Source organism: Pieris napi, chromosome W (assembly GCF_905475465.1).
Source record: "Pieris napi chromosome W, ilPieNapi1.2, whole genome shotgun sequence".
In the NCBI taxonomy this organism is placed as follows: Eukaryota; Metazoa; Arthropoda; class Insecta; order Lepidoptera; family Pieridae; genus Pieris; species Pieris napi.
The window spans coordinates 241,544-255,687 of NC_062258.1; the positions used below are offsets into that span (position 1 = coordinate 241,544).

At 35.9% G+C, this 14,144-nt stretch overlaps 1 long non-coding RNA gene across 1 annotated transcript; it reads left to right on the forward strand.

The window, feature by feature from the left end:
- The first annotated feature begins 3,309 nt into the window (after positions 1 to 3,309).
- LOC125062067 lies at positions 3,310 to 4,704 on the forward strand. Its single transcript, XR_007119168.1, has 2 exons — positions 3,310 to 3,424; positions 4,508 to 4,704. It is a non-coding gene; the product is annotated as an uncharacterized LOC125062067 (long non-coding RNA).
- The last annotated feature ends 9,440 nt before the right edge of the window (positions 4,705 to 14,144 follow it).

Consider the following 14,144-nt stretch of genomic DNA (forward strand, 5'->3'; position numbering starts at 1 on the left):
ACTGACGAGTGACGATTGCGGCAGACCGCAATAGGGACGGTTAGCCGGAATACGGCATGCCGCTACGGCAGACCGTATATACTGCGGCCTGCCGCAGCGGCACACCGCATCACGGCCAGCCGCTAGTGCGTTGTAGGCCTTAATAACAAAAATGTATAATAACGGTAACAGTGATACTAAAAATTCTATTACAATTTATGAAATTCTGTAATAATCTTAGTGGTAATAAGGTAAAATGAAATAATTGTATTATTTGTATTCAAGTCTGTGATATTAAAAGCCTTTTGTTAAACTTTATCTAATTTAACTTTATTTAACCAATTTCTGTAAAGTTGCATATAGATAATTTTTCGAAAAATAAGGTCATAAAGAAGTTTCACTTCTTACGTGTGTACACTAGTACACGCACATTTTGAAAAAAGTGTGTGTGTACTAAGTACACATGTCAGAAGTGAAACTTCTGTGGCAAACTAATCTTTAAGTGTTGTTCATATTTATACAAATCTGAAAGTTTAGATTTCCGATACCTAGAGGGACGGAAAAAGGAATATATGTTAGGAATTTAATGTATTTAATTGTCATTAAAATATTCAGTGTCGAATAATAAATAATATTTATAATAAATAATAAAAAAAAAACGTGACGATTTGCTACAAAATTTCTCCCATACGTCGATAAAGAACTTTCATTCCAACGCCGATAAAGAAGTTTGACTTCAAAAAGCAACATGGCGCGTAACCGAAAAATGTGACACGTAACGAAAAAATGTGACGCGTAACGAAAAAATGTTACACTAAATTTTTTTCCAACCCCGATAAAGAAGTTTCACTTCAATAATGTGACGGTAAATTTTTTTCCAACGCCGATAAACAAGTTTGACTTCAAAAAGCAACATGGCGCGTAACCGAAAAATGTGACGCGTAACGAAAAAATTTTACACTAAATTTTTTTCCAACCCCGATAAAGAAGTTTCACTTCAATAAATAACAATCGCCATCTGGATTTCAAAAATTTAACTACTCAAAACGGGCCGCAAAATACATTGGAGACATTTACCAATCCCTACTCCGCTGGAGAAAGTATACTTCGAATCACGCGTGGTAGGGATAAGAAAAAGATGGCGCGTAACGGAAAAATGTGACGCGTAACCGAAACATGTGACGCGTAACGAAAAAATGTTACACAAAAAAATTTTCCAACCCCGATAAAGAAGTTTCACTTTAGAAATGTTTCATTTTATTAGATTACGACTGCTTTAGGGGAATGTAAATAACGACATGTAGTGACTTAAAATAATAATCAGCATGATTTTTATTAATTAAAAAAAAACATTTTTAACTGAATAGAATACGTTTAGTTTTCAATTATCTTAACTACTTTTTTAAACAGACACAATTAAATAGGAACTTAAAATAGAAAATAACGGTGCATTTAATGCTTCACAATCAACTATTCTAAAAAGAGAACTATTATAATATTTTATTTATCTGAAGATATTATAACTAATCTAATTATCATTACAGCTTCAATCTTCATTCAGACTGATTAGTATCATTAATATTTAATTTATTAACTATTTATTATAATTTTTGCAACATAACGACTGTATAGGGTGGGATATTTTACTGATCTTTCTAAAAGTGCATGAACGCTATCTGCCTCGTTTTGAGTATATTCCTTTTCAAAGAAACGATGGCACAAGTCTATCTTAAATTATAAAACATTTTTTCTCTTATTCAAACTATTAATAACTTATATTTATTAAAATTTTTTACATTATTCTTAATTAATATTTAATAAAAATTATTTTCTGTTTTTTAGTTTAGTTTTCTATGTAAAGCGTGTGTTCTAGTTTTTTTTAACTATTATTTATTTATTTTTTCGGATTATTGCATTGTCATCGATCTTTGACAGGTGCGCAAAGTTTGAATTAAATCTGTCCGTTAAAAGTGGGTCAAAATCGAGTCTGAAGGAGTCGGTTACATACATACATACATACATACATACATACATACATACATACATACATACATACATAGCATACAAGCGTGGGGTGCATGGTGTCAATAGTTATAAATATTTAATTATATTTATTAATTTATTTTTACATTATTCTTAATTAATATAATTAATATTTATTAAAATTTATTTTCTGTTTTTTAGTTTAGTCTATATATATAAAAATGAAACCCGTTTTCCGTTGTCACGACATAACATGAAAACGGCTTGACCGATTTGTCCGATTTTTTTATATAATATACCTTGAAGTACGAGGATGGTTCTTACGGATAAAAATAAAAAAAAATTGAGTGAAAAGCAACACTTTTCTATATTCCCATACAAAATATTCGTAATAATACTTAAAAGTCAATTTGAACTTTAATACCATAGCATAAAGTTCAAGTTAGTGGAGGGGTTCCGGGAAGGTAAATGTTTATTTTTTGACATAATGTATATTTTGTTGTCTTATCAATTTTCTTTTTTTTTCTTACTAGCTAGACCGGTGTCCCGAATAGCAGAATAAGTATTATAAACAAATAAAGAATCGACTGTTAGGCGGTACGATCTTCGCCAGGCCAGCTAGTTTTCTATATAAAGCGTGTGTTCTAGTTTTTTTAAACTATTATTTATTTATTTTTTACAACACTGAACTGAACTATGAATTTTAAGTATGAAAATTTTAATGTTTTTTGACGAAATAAAATATTAAATGAAAACTTATAAACTTGAATCCATATACTGGTGTGTTCGCCTATTAAAGACGAGTTTAATGATACCCAACTCGAGGGGGTAGGGGTGGGGGGTTAGATTTGGCGCTAGAGGGGGAAAAAATAATATTTTATAGAAAAAAGGGGGGTTTATGAGGGAAACTATGGGCTCTATCGAATTCGCCTCGCCAAGTTGGTTTAGATAAGCCCAAGCTCGGTGGGTTTCAGACAAAAAATTAAAAGTTGAAAAATTTTATGAAATTGGGGCTGGTAATCCACCCTACCTGATTTTTCTATGAAGGATCGCTCGCTTGATATTCTTCGGAGGGAGCGGATGTTTGGTGTTTTCTGTTAGCCCTCGTCGATGTCTTGCCAGTGGAGATGGAGTTTGAGCTGTTCCAGCTGGTCGCCTGGTGACTTGGTGTCCAGTTGGGCAGGTGAATATGTGTGCTGTGCGATTTGTAATTGATCCGATGGAGTCTTGAGCGGGCTGTAAGATGATAGTGGTTTCCGATTTTTGAGAGGTGTGGATCCCCTGGAAACCATCTATCTGGGTTGCCAGAATACAATCCAACACCAATAATAACTCAGTGGGGCATAGACTATACAGGCAAAGCATATGATGAACATTATGTGCAACAAATTATTGGACCAGACCCACCTATCATGAGGATGTTGAAAATAAAAACAGAAAAGGAATATTTTAATCGTAATATGTAAGTACTTAGGTGTAATTGTAATAGGTTATAAATAGGAAATAGAAAATAGTTTGCAAGCCTATATGGGAAGGTTCGGTACAAATTTTACAAAATTCGTTTTTATTTTAGTAAACGCCACAAGACAGTAGGAAATAAAGATTTTAAAAAATTCTAACTTAATAGCCACAATTATAGTGGTCACAATTTTAGATTTTAAACACTTACCATTATTAATAATATTGAATTGTAGTTTAAAGTTCTCAAAATAATTTTAAGCGATGGTGTAAAAATATTTCTCTGTACAAAGTATGCCATTTATTTTATTTCATTTCATATTTTTACTTTGAATAAACATTTAATTTACTAATTTTAAAAAGGTAATCCCCATTGGCATTACAATAAAAGCTTACATTAACAGGAACACAGTAAAATAAAAATTGATTGTACACCCTTACCAGGCAAACTGATCATGCTTTGTACTTAATAAGTATTGCTAACTTACACAATTCTTACAAACTATAAATATGTTATCTAAAAGACGTGTATGTACTTATGTTCACGCGTTAGAAGTTATACTTCTTTGGCGTAACAAGATAAAAATCTTTTCAAAAATATTGTCTTTACGACGAAAGACACTAACAATAGAAAAAAATACTCTCATTATTTTTCCCTAACGCGCCAAAAGAAGTAAAACTTCAAATAAAAAGCGAGAGTTTGTTGATAACACTTCGCGATTGCGAGTGAGTTTTATATGATGACATTTACTTAATATCATTACATTATTGTCACACGAATTTCGCTAGCTTATTTAAGTCGTGAAGGAGGGATGCATCTTCTTGCGTTTCAATCTCTTTTTTGAGATCGATCCTTTAAAATGGTGTCTAATATTGCAAAATGCATTTTTAAATTGTTTACATCGCAGTCTATATTTCTCTTTTTCTTATATTATGTATGTAAATGAAAGTGCATGTGCAGATTTAAGCATTTATTCGCGTCGTAGATATAACCCCAGTGACGTATAAACCCACTATATTATATAAGAATAAAAGCAAGTGAACCCACATCTTTACACATCAGTTTCTAACATATCTTAATTATCAGATTAAATAAGGAAATAAAAATGGAAATGAACTTGAAGACTGAAGACGTAGCAAAATCGCTAATGCATTGGGCGAAGTTGGGTGCGATTTCTCCGACGTCTGAATTATTCCATATATTTCATAAAATTAAGTCAAACAATTTAGTTTACCAGGGAGATATGAATGATTAGTTTATTTTTAAATAAAAAAGCAATTTTGTATTTTGTTTTAATTAACCATAGACCTATAAATTTTTATAATAGTAGTCTCTCGTTGCGTCTTACTTTGTGTTGCCTTAGGCTAAGTTCAGATGACCGCGCGTAGCCGCGCGTCGCCGCGCGGTTGGAGCATTCACATTACGGTATATGTACGCGCGGCAGTGTGGCTTCAACATTGATTGACAATGGACGTGGAGGAGGCAATTTGCTTATGGATTTTATATAGAAGAATGAGACGTCGCAGAAGAAGACAAAGACGATACTGGGTGCATCCAATTTTAAGTGACAGACTTTCTTCCAGCCTGTTTGTCACTTTGTATCCCGACTTGAGGTTACACGAAGATAATTTTTTTAACTATTACCGGATGTCAGTTGCATCCTTTGATTTTTTATACGATTCTATTGAAAATGATTTAAAATCCAGTGAAGATGCTATAAGATATTGCATATCACCAAATACTTAATACCATATCTTCGGTACTAATTTTGCATCGATCTATTTGTCTTTCCGTCTCAAGCCGCGCGGATCAACTGAACAGGTCAATACAGGTTTGCAAAACTTGTGCCGCGCGCGGCCGCGGGGAAGCGCGCGGTCAAGATTTTGCGCGCGGGTCAGAGCGCGCCGCGAGTTGGCGTGCGGTACCGCGCGGTAATGTAGACGATAATTACCGTTTATATTGATCTTGTACCGCGCGGTACCACGCGGTCATCGTAACTTAGCCTTATTGGTGTCTAAGTGCTCGTTCAGACACGGCGGGAACCGCGCGATTGTCAGATCGTGCGGTTTGAACCGCAAAAATGTCGACTGTTCAAACATTGGCGGTTAGTTAGCGATCAGTTTCAAGATGGAAGTCGAAAAGTAACTAACGTGTCTGTGGTTGATACAGAAAATAAAGAAAAGGCAGATTCAGAGAGAATCGACTAACACATGGCAAATTTGTAACACTATATCCCAATTTAAGAATGTTTGAGAGAAATTTTTTTGACTATTTGAGAATGTCAATAAACTCTTTTGATGAACTCATTGAACTAATCAGGGAAGATATTTCAAGCTCTGAAACACATATGAGGGCAAGCGTGTTACCAGAAGAAAAACTCTCCACTTCATCAATAAATAACTCAGTGTCGAAGCGATAGCGAGCTCACGGTGCTCTTGTTATGACGTGTTAATCGCGCGGTGCCCGCAATGCTAATGAACGCTGAGTAAGATCTTCATAGTAATAGAAACGCGCGGGAGTATCGCGATTCTATTTTCTGGCGGTTGGGTTGCGGAAACCGCGCGGGTATGTCTGAACGATTACTTTATAACTCATTCAAATAAGACCCGCGCGATTTCCATGCGATTCTGAAATCGCGCGGTTCCCGCCGTGTCTGAACGAGCACTTAAACTCCATAGAAATTAATTAAAACATCACGATTTGTGAAATGAATGAAATAAAGTACAAATTTTTGGCTATAACGTAACGCTTTGACCGAGATAAGGAGAGTTGGATAAAAATAAAGTAAAAAAATTGAAAGGCAGAATAGTTGGGAAACAAGAATGGGATCTTACGCAAGCTGTAACAAAGAAAAATCTCGGTAAGGGCCAAAATAAAAAAGGTGGTCTGGATTCACTGGGAACTGAGACAATATTATTTACATCATGCATTTTTTCTTCTTTTAGGCAAACGGCCAGGAGGCTCACCTGATGTTAAGTGATACTGCCGCCCATCGACACTCACACTGCCAGAAGTCTTGCAAGCGCGATGCCGGCCTTTTAAGAATTGGTACGCTGTTTTCTTGAAGTACCCTAAGTCGAATCGTCCACACTAACCCTAAATCCACATATCGGTGGTGCGCGGCAAAAGTTGTCTTAAATAACGCTCAGTTGTGGAACGACGGACGTCAAGGTGATACGGATGGTATTTGGTATTCTGCCTTGACGTCTGATGATGAAACTCAGATCCAGATTAGGGCCTTATCACACTGGCGATTTGAAAGCGACGCGATTGCGCAGGAGTCGCTCTCTCCCAGTCGATTGCTTGATGATGAATCCTCCCATATTCGTAGTTATATCTGCTTACGCTTCCTGCGACGAAGTAACAAAGCCAGCTACTGAGTGTACAAAACGCGGAAGGTACGCCGCGCAATCGTGTCGCTTTCAAATCGCTCATTAATTGCCAGTGTGACAATGCCCTTAGTCCGAATACTCTCCATGGTAAATGCGGTAGAAGATGCAGAGAGATCCCACATCTCTACGCAACGCCAAGGGATCAAGCCGCTCGGAAAGTGACTTTTCGAATCGCTCTTCGTTGAATACGGTCAAGCGGAAGGAGCTGGTACTGGGGAGCTCCCGCTCAGAGTTGAGAACAGTACTCCATGTGGAGCCGAATTTGCGCTTTATAGAGTAAATGCATGTAATATTATCAGTTTATCAAGAGGTCCACAGCCATGCGCCTCCTTAATATTACTTGAGCTACTATACCAGTCGTAAAAACAATAGAAAAATATTTGGAGCTGTTTTGGTGGAGCAATGATTCGAAAAACAAATTCTAAATTCTAAGAACATTCAACAAGTATCTACTTAATTCTTAATTGAATTTAGTAAAAAAAATTAAAAATATTTAAATTCTAACAAGAATCTAATTGAGCATTAGTTCTTATAAAATTAAACACCAAAATTATTTTACTTTCAGAAATAGTTTTTTCCTTAAATAATGTTTCATTTGAGTAATAAATTATCAACTCCAATATTCAATATTGTGTTTGGGTCAACTGAGTGGTTAAATAAAACTTCTTGAACAGAATTATTTTATTGATTACTTTTAGCATAAGGTCATTAAAAACAAAGTTACACAGAAGATCAATAGCGCCAATTTAACAGAGAAAAAACTATTAATTTCTTGCTTATAATTCATTATAATACGAACGAATAATAATACATAACTCGCCGTTTTCATTGTTTTTCAGCACTCATTTGGACTTAGCGAAAGCGTTGGACCGGGTGTGGCGCTTCTTTTAAAGCTCCTGGCATATGGACGGCTCCCTGAGAAATAGGCCAATTTGAAGATTGTACGAAAATATACCAAGGCTTTACTTTTTGATTGCGCATCTCACAAACTAAATTGAACAATAAATCATTGTGTCACACGGTTACAAGTGATTTATTACTTTGGGTGTTAAGTGAAGTTAAGTGAAAATCCTCATTACCCGATAAAAAATTATTCGCTATTTTTCTGAAACATGTAGGTAGTCATTTCACTCATGAAACATGTAATTATGAAACGAATACGGTTTATATTTATATATATATATTAGCAATTTTTAATTCAAATTTTATTAACAATACTTATGCTGAAACAGAAACTATTCTTCTTGTGTAACAAAAGTATAAATCGTGTTATGTAGAAATTAATAGTTACGTCAAGTACAGCTGTTTATATCAAAAGGATATAAACTGTACTTAGGTACTATCTGCCCACGACACAGGAATCCTAGTGTAATTTCTCTTAACTAAACATCGCTGTATGTGTAATAAAGTTTTTTATTCCTTTTCATTTTTCTTTTAGTTACGAAAGCATAGCGCTTTTCATTAGTTAAATATTGGTTTATTATATTCATGAAATGCCTTTGAATGAATCGTTTCTTTCATGTGACCCTTTATTTAATTACACGTATTACTTCCTAGGTGTACAATAAAGATGTGCCTTGTACAATGGACTTCAGTATGAAGTACTTCCTTTTGGACGACGCGACCTTGAGGGACTGGAACTATGTATATGAGATTACCCGGTAATGTTCATGACAACATTTTACATAACATAATTATTGTATGCTTATTTTAATGCAAATAGCTTTATCAACTAAGTTAAGGAATTAAATATCATGCTAAGCTGGTGAAGCTTGTATTAAAAAAATAAAAAAAACTTCTACCTCTACAACATAGTAAAAGTTGCCCTTCAGCCATTTGTGATCCCGAAATCAAATTCGACAGCTCATCTGAAAGCTCATTTGAAAGAGCTTTCCAACGATATATCGCCCAATAACCTTCGACAAAGGAGTCCGAAGTCGGTAACAGTGTTGAATACCACCGCACTTTTTTGACGATACTAATTATTTAGGAGTCTCGGGGGACCACCTCCAAGTGAGTTTTGCTACGGAAACGCGTCTAAATATTAAAAAAAAAAAAATCACCTGGGGAAACCCGATTATGGGCCCCCGCGCCTGGTCAAGTGTGATTGGCGCGGGGAGTGTGGGGATCAAGGTCGTAAAATGCGATGGCCCCCATACAGACAGACAGATAGACAGCTCCGATCTAAATAATAATTGTTAATTCAAGCCTCCTCAACCTGGCTTCTTGGTCGCCTTCGGCGCCTGTGCCTGTGCTTTGTTACAGCGGGTGTGGGCTGCTCTTCCTCCGCGCCTCCGATTATTTATATACACTCTAGGGGTAGAGCAGACAAGACCACGTGGATAGTGGGGTGCTCTGATTCGGTTTTGGGTACTTTTTGGATATTAAAGTAAACACTTTATTCTAGTAAAAATTAAATAATATAGAAAGTTGCAAACAATGAAATACAAGTACTAATTAGGAAATACAGACGAGTAGGTATCGACACGAAATTAGGTTAATTTCAATGTTGATTTATCTATAACTTTAAATTTCAAAAATGAGGAAATAATCGATAAATTAAAAACACGATTTTTTTAAAGTGAACGTCACATCTCTTATAACTGTCACCGTAAAATTATAAAAACCGTTAGATTGTAATCTATCTCGCGAGATTATAAACTGTCGAAAGATTGTGAATCGAATCGATTATTTCCTCATTTTTAATTTTAAAGTTAAACCTAATTTAACCATTACTTGTCAAATGTACATACATTACATTAACTTCATGTTTCAATTAGTGTAGGGTTTTTGAAATTATTCAAAAATAATCTATTTTTTAAAAGTGTAAATCGATTTTTGTATTCGATTTCGAGTTTCAGTTAAACAGTTATTTAAAAAAAATATTAATATACTAACCTAACCTATCCAAATAATAATACATTTTTTGGACAGCTCCGAAAATGTCAGATCACTTATAACCAATAGAAAACGAGAATGTCACATCTCTTATAACCAATAGAAAAGTAGAAAATGGCTGTTTCACAATTTGACGGTTTTACTTCGATTGATTACAATCTACGAAGTCAATCTACGAAGAATCTACTAATCTAAAATCGTTGACATTACGTGACAGCAGTAACATTGTGTGTGCAGTTTTAATAAATTACCCAGTAAACACCAAGTGAATCCCAACAAAAAGTGCATCCGGTACTTTATAAAGGTACTGTGAATTACTACATATATTGGAGATTCTTCTGATACATGCTAAATTACTGAGTAAACTAGATAAACCTATGCGACACATTCTACGAATTATATTTAAAATACCCTCATCTTGTTTTGTCCACAAAAAAAAAGAAATATCCAAACACGTCAGTCAACGTCATTGTTAACTTGATTTTGGCATTTGTCATCTGACAGCGGCACTATTGCCATACCTAGTAGACCTGTCGGCTGGATACAAGGATTTTGGACCTAATTATTACAACTTATTACAACATATTATTCCTACATACGGTTTTGAGTAGAAACTGTAATAATGGATTGCCGCAAGTGTTTAAAAATTGCACCTGATGCGGAGGGCATAAAATGTACCTCCTGCCTAGCATGGTTGCATTTCTATTGTGCTGAATTGACGGAATCAGACTTTAAGAAAATCTTACCTATGAACAGAATAAAATGGAAGTGTTCTGCATGTAAGACTAAAAAGAAAACTACGCCTTCGACGACCACCTCACCTACACTTACTTCGGCTTCACCCTTGAATGTGAACACGGAGGTTTTAACTAGATATATGGACTCAAAATTTGCAAACTTAAGTCAACAGTGGCGTGATGATCTCAACTCTGCTATCTTGGAGGTTTCGCGAACATTCAGGAACGATATAATTGCCCTAGAAAATCGCATGAACACATGGGAGGAAAGGGTAGCTCAAGTGGAATCAGCGGCAGTCATAGGCTCCTCTTCCCTGCCGTCCAACCTCATGGAAGAAAATGCTTCACTACGTCACGAGCTTGAAACCTTGCGTAACAGGCTCGACGACTTCGATCAAGCCTCTAGAGACTGCAATATTGAGATTCAAAATGTGCCCGAAAGTAAAGGTGAAAATCTTATGCAGCTCTCTCTTACACTAAGCAGCATTTTAAACGTCGAATTAAAAGACTCTGACATAAAAACTGTACACCGCGTTGCACCAGGTGTCAGGTACGCGGGTCGCCCGAAAAATATTATACTGCAGTTGACAACTCGCAGAAAACGTGATGATTTTATCGCTGCTGCGCGTGTGCGTGGCTCTCTAACAGTTGATCAATTGCTCGGTGGATCTGCGGCTGCCTCGGGTGTCAACAACAATCGATTCTACGTCAATGAGCACCTTACCTTGAAAAACAAAATACTCTTTAGTAAGGTCAGGCAACTTGCAAAGGAAAAAGGTTACAAGTATGTATGGATAAAAAACTGCTGTATTTTTGTTAGAAAAACTGATGAAGCTAAAGCCATCCAAATACGATCCAATGATGATTTAGCCAAATTAGTATGACTATATTATACCTCTCTGTATGGTTTACATATTTTTTGTATTGTATTCAAATTTTCTTTATTTTTTGTTGGTATCTTGTTCTTTTCATGTTCTTTTACGGCAGTGTGGAGTGCGAAACTGGATTTTTCTATAATCTTCACTTTATTCCTACCCATCTTTCATATTTCTGATTATGGATAATGGCTCAAAATACCTTATCTATTTATTATCAGAACTGTGGAGGCATAAAGAGTTAAATAGATAAGCTCAAAAATAGTATACTTCTTAGCAACTATGATATTATTGTTCTGGTAGAGACGTGGTTAGTGGATTCTATCTTTGATGGAGAGTTGCATTCTGGCGGTTATGATTTATTTCGACGGGACAGAAACCTCCAGTTTTCTCGCAAAAAAGGAGGTGGTGGGGTCTTAGTTATGGTGAAAAGAGGAATTAAATCTATCAGATTGACTGAGTTTGAAGCCCCGGATTTGGAGGAATTATACATTCACTTGCCATCTCACGCTGGTCTCCTCCTCAATGCCTGTTACTTTCCTCCCGTTACTCATACCTCTTTATACATAAAATTCTTTCAAAAACTGCATGACATACATGCTAGCGCTAGATTCTCTAATTACATAATTACAGGTGACTTTAATTTACCTCATCTCAACTGGTTATCCTCTCCAGATACCCTACTACAATCTGCAAATACTGAGTCATCTAAATTATTGTTGCATACCATGTCTTTCTTGAATTTAAAGCAAACTAATGTTGTCCTCAATAGCAATGCGCGGCTCCTAGACCTAGTCCTATCGACGCTTCCCGGGCGTGTTGATAATTCCGATGACCCGTTGCTTAATCCTGTTCCTCATCACCCGCCTTTAGATATTCTTAGTACTGTTAACAGGTCAATTTTCATGACATCAGCTGTTTTCCATCAAAGAAATTTCTTTAATGCAGATTATGACTTAATAAATAATGCTATCTATAAGGTAGATTGGGTGTCACTACTGGCCTCGTCCCATTCTGAAGATGCTGTTGCCATCTTCTACTCAAAAATAAATGAAATTATATCTGTTTGCGTGCCATTCTCTAAACCTAAATCCCGTAAGTATCCAGTTTGGTTTAGCAGAGGACTGATAAGAGCTCTTAATCGTAAGAAGAAACTCTGGTGTCGCTGGAAGACCTACAAAAACTTGCTCGACTATCAAGAATTTTCTTTATTAAGGGCACGTGTTAAAAGTCTTATGAAACTTTGTTATAATCGATATATAGAAGGAATTGAACTTTCGCTGAGGGCAAATATCAAGCACTTTTGGAAATATACGTCTTCTCTAAAGCAGACTAATTTAGGATATCCTAAACGTATTAAATATGGCAGTGTTTCATCTGACGACCCTATTCAAATAGTAGAGTTGTTTTCGAGTTATTTTCGGTCAGTGTTTGAGTCTCAAACTGGCTCAGTTGGAGACACTGTGTACACCGATGAAGAGAGCCTTCCCAATGACTCTCAGGTCCTTTTGCATAGTTTGTACTTCGATAAGGATGAAGTCAGCAAGGAGCTATATTTGCTCGACCCAAATAAAGGTCCTGGCCCAGATCAAATCAGACCAGTTTTTCTCAAGAAAACAAGTCGGTCAATATGTGTCCCCTTACATATTATATTCAACAAGTGTATGTCCAGCGGCACTTTTCCTGACTGCTGGAAATTATATTATATAACGCCTATCTTCAAGGCTGGTGAAAGGAGTGATGTCGAAAATTACCGACCGATTTCAATACTTTCTGCAATCCCTAAGGTCCTGGAAAGATTAGTTCACCGACGCATTTATTCCAGCCTAAGGCATGTTATTATAGACCAACAGCATGGATTCTCAGCTGGTAAATCTACTCTCTCTAACCTCCTTGTTTTTACTAATTATATTTTTAGCGGTTTGGATAATAAACATCAGATAGACACAATCTACACAGACTTTCAGAAGGCTTTTGATAAGGTTGACCATATGATGCTTTTACAAAAGCTATCTTTTAATGGTATTAAGGGTAATCTTTTAAGATGGTTTGCAGCATATCTACATAATCGTGTTCAATCGGTGGTAATAAATGGGTTTACCTCTTCTCAAACAGTAGTGACATCCGGCGTTCCCCAGGGCTCAATCCTTGGGCCGTTGTTGTTTTCCTTATTTATTAATGACATATCTAAATGTTTTTTACACTGCAATTACTTGCTGTATGCAGACGATTTAAAGTTATATAGAACGGTAGTTACACTTTCCGACGTGGAACTTATTCAGGAAGATCTCGATAGGCTAGATGATTACTGCAAGATAAACAAATTATTCTTAAAATATAGTAAATGTCAGCATATCGTGTTTACAAGGAAAACACATAACGCAATCACGGCCAATTTCACCCTTGGAAACCATGCCCTTGAAAGTGTGTGCTCTGTAAGGGATCTTGTTGTCCTTCTTGACTCCAAATTAATCCTAGATAAGCACATAGGCTCAATTATTGATAAAGCCTACCGTATGTTAGGCTTCATAACGCGTGTCACCAGACATTTTAAAGAAAAAACCACGTACATTCACCTCTATAAGGCGCTTGTGCAGTCCCAGTTGGAGTACGCCTGTCCAATCTGGAATCCCCATTACGCTATATATGTCGCACAACTGGAGGCTGTACAAAAGAAATTCTTACGTATTCTAAATTATCGTATGAATGGTAGTAGGGCTAGTTATAAGGAACTTTTAAAAAAATATAAATTACTTTCCTTGAGTACTAGGCGTAATTTGACAGACTGTGTCACTGTAAGAAAAATATGTGTAAATGAAAT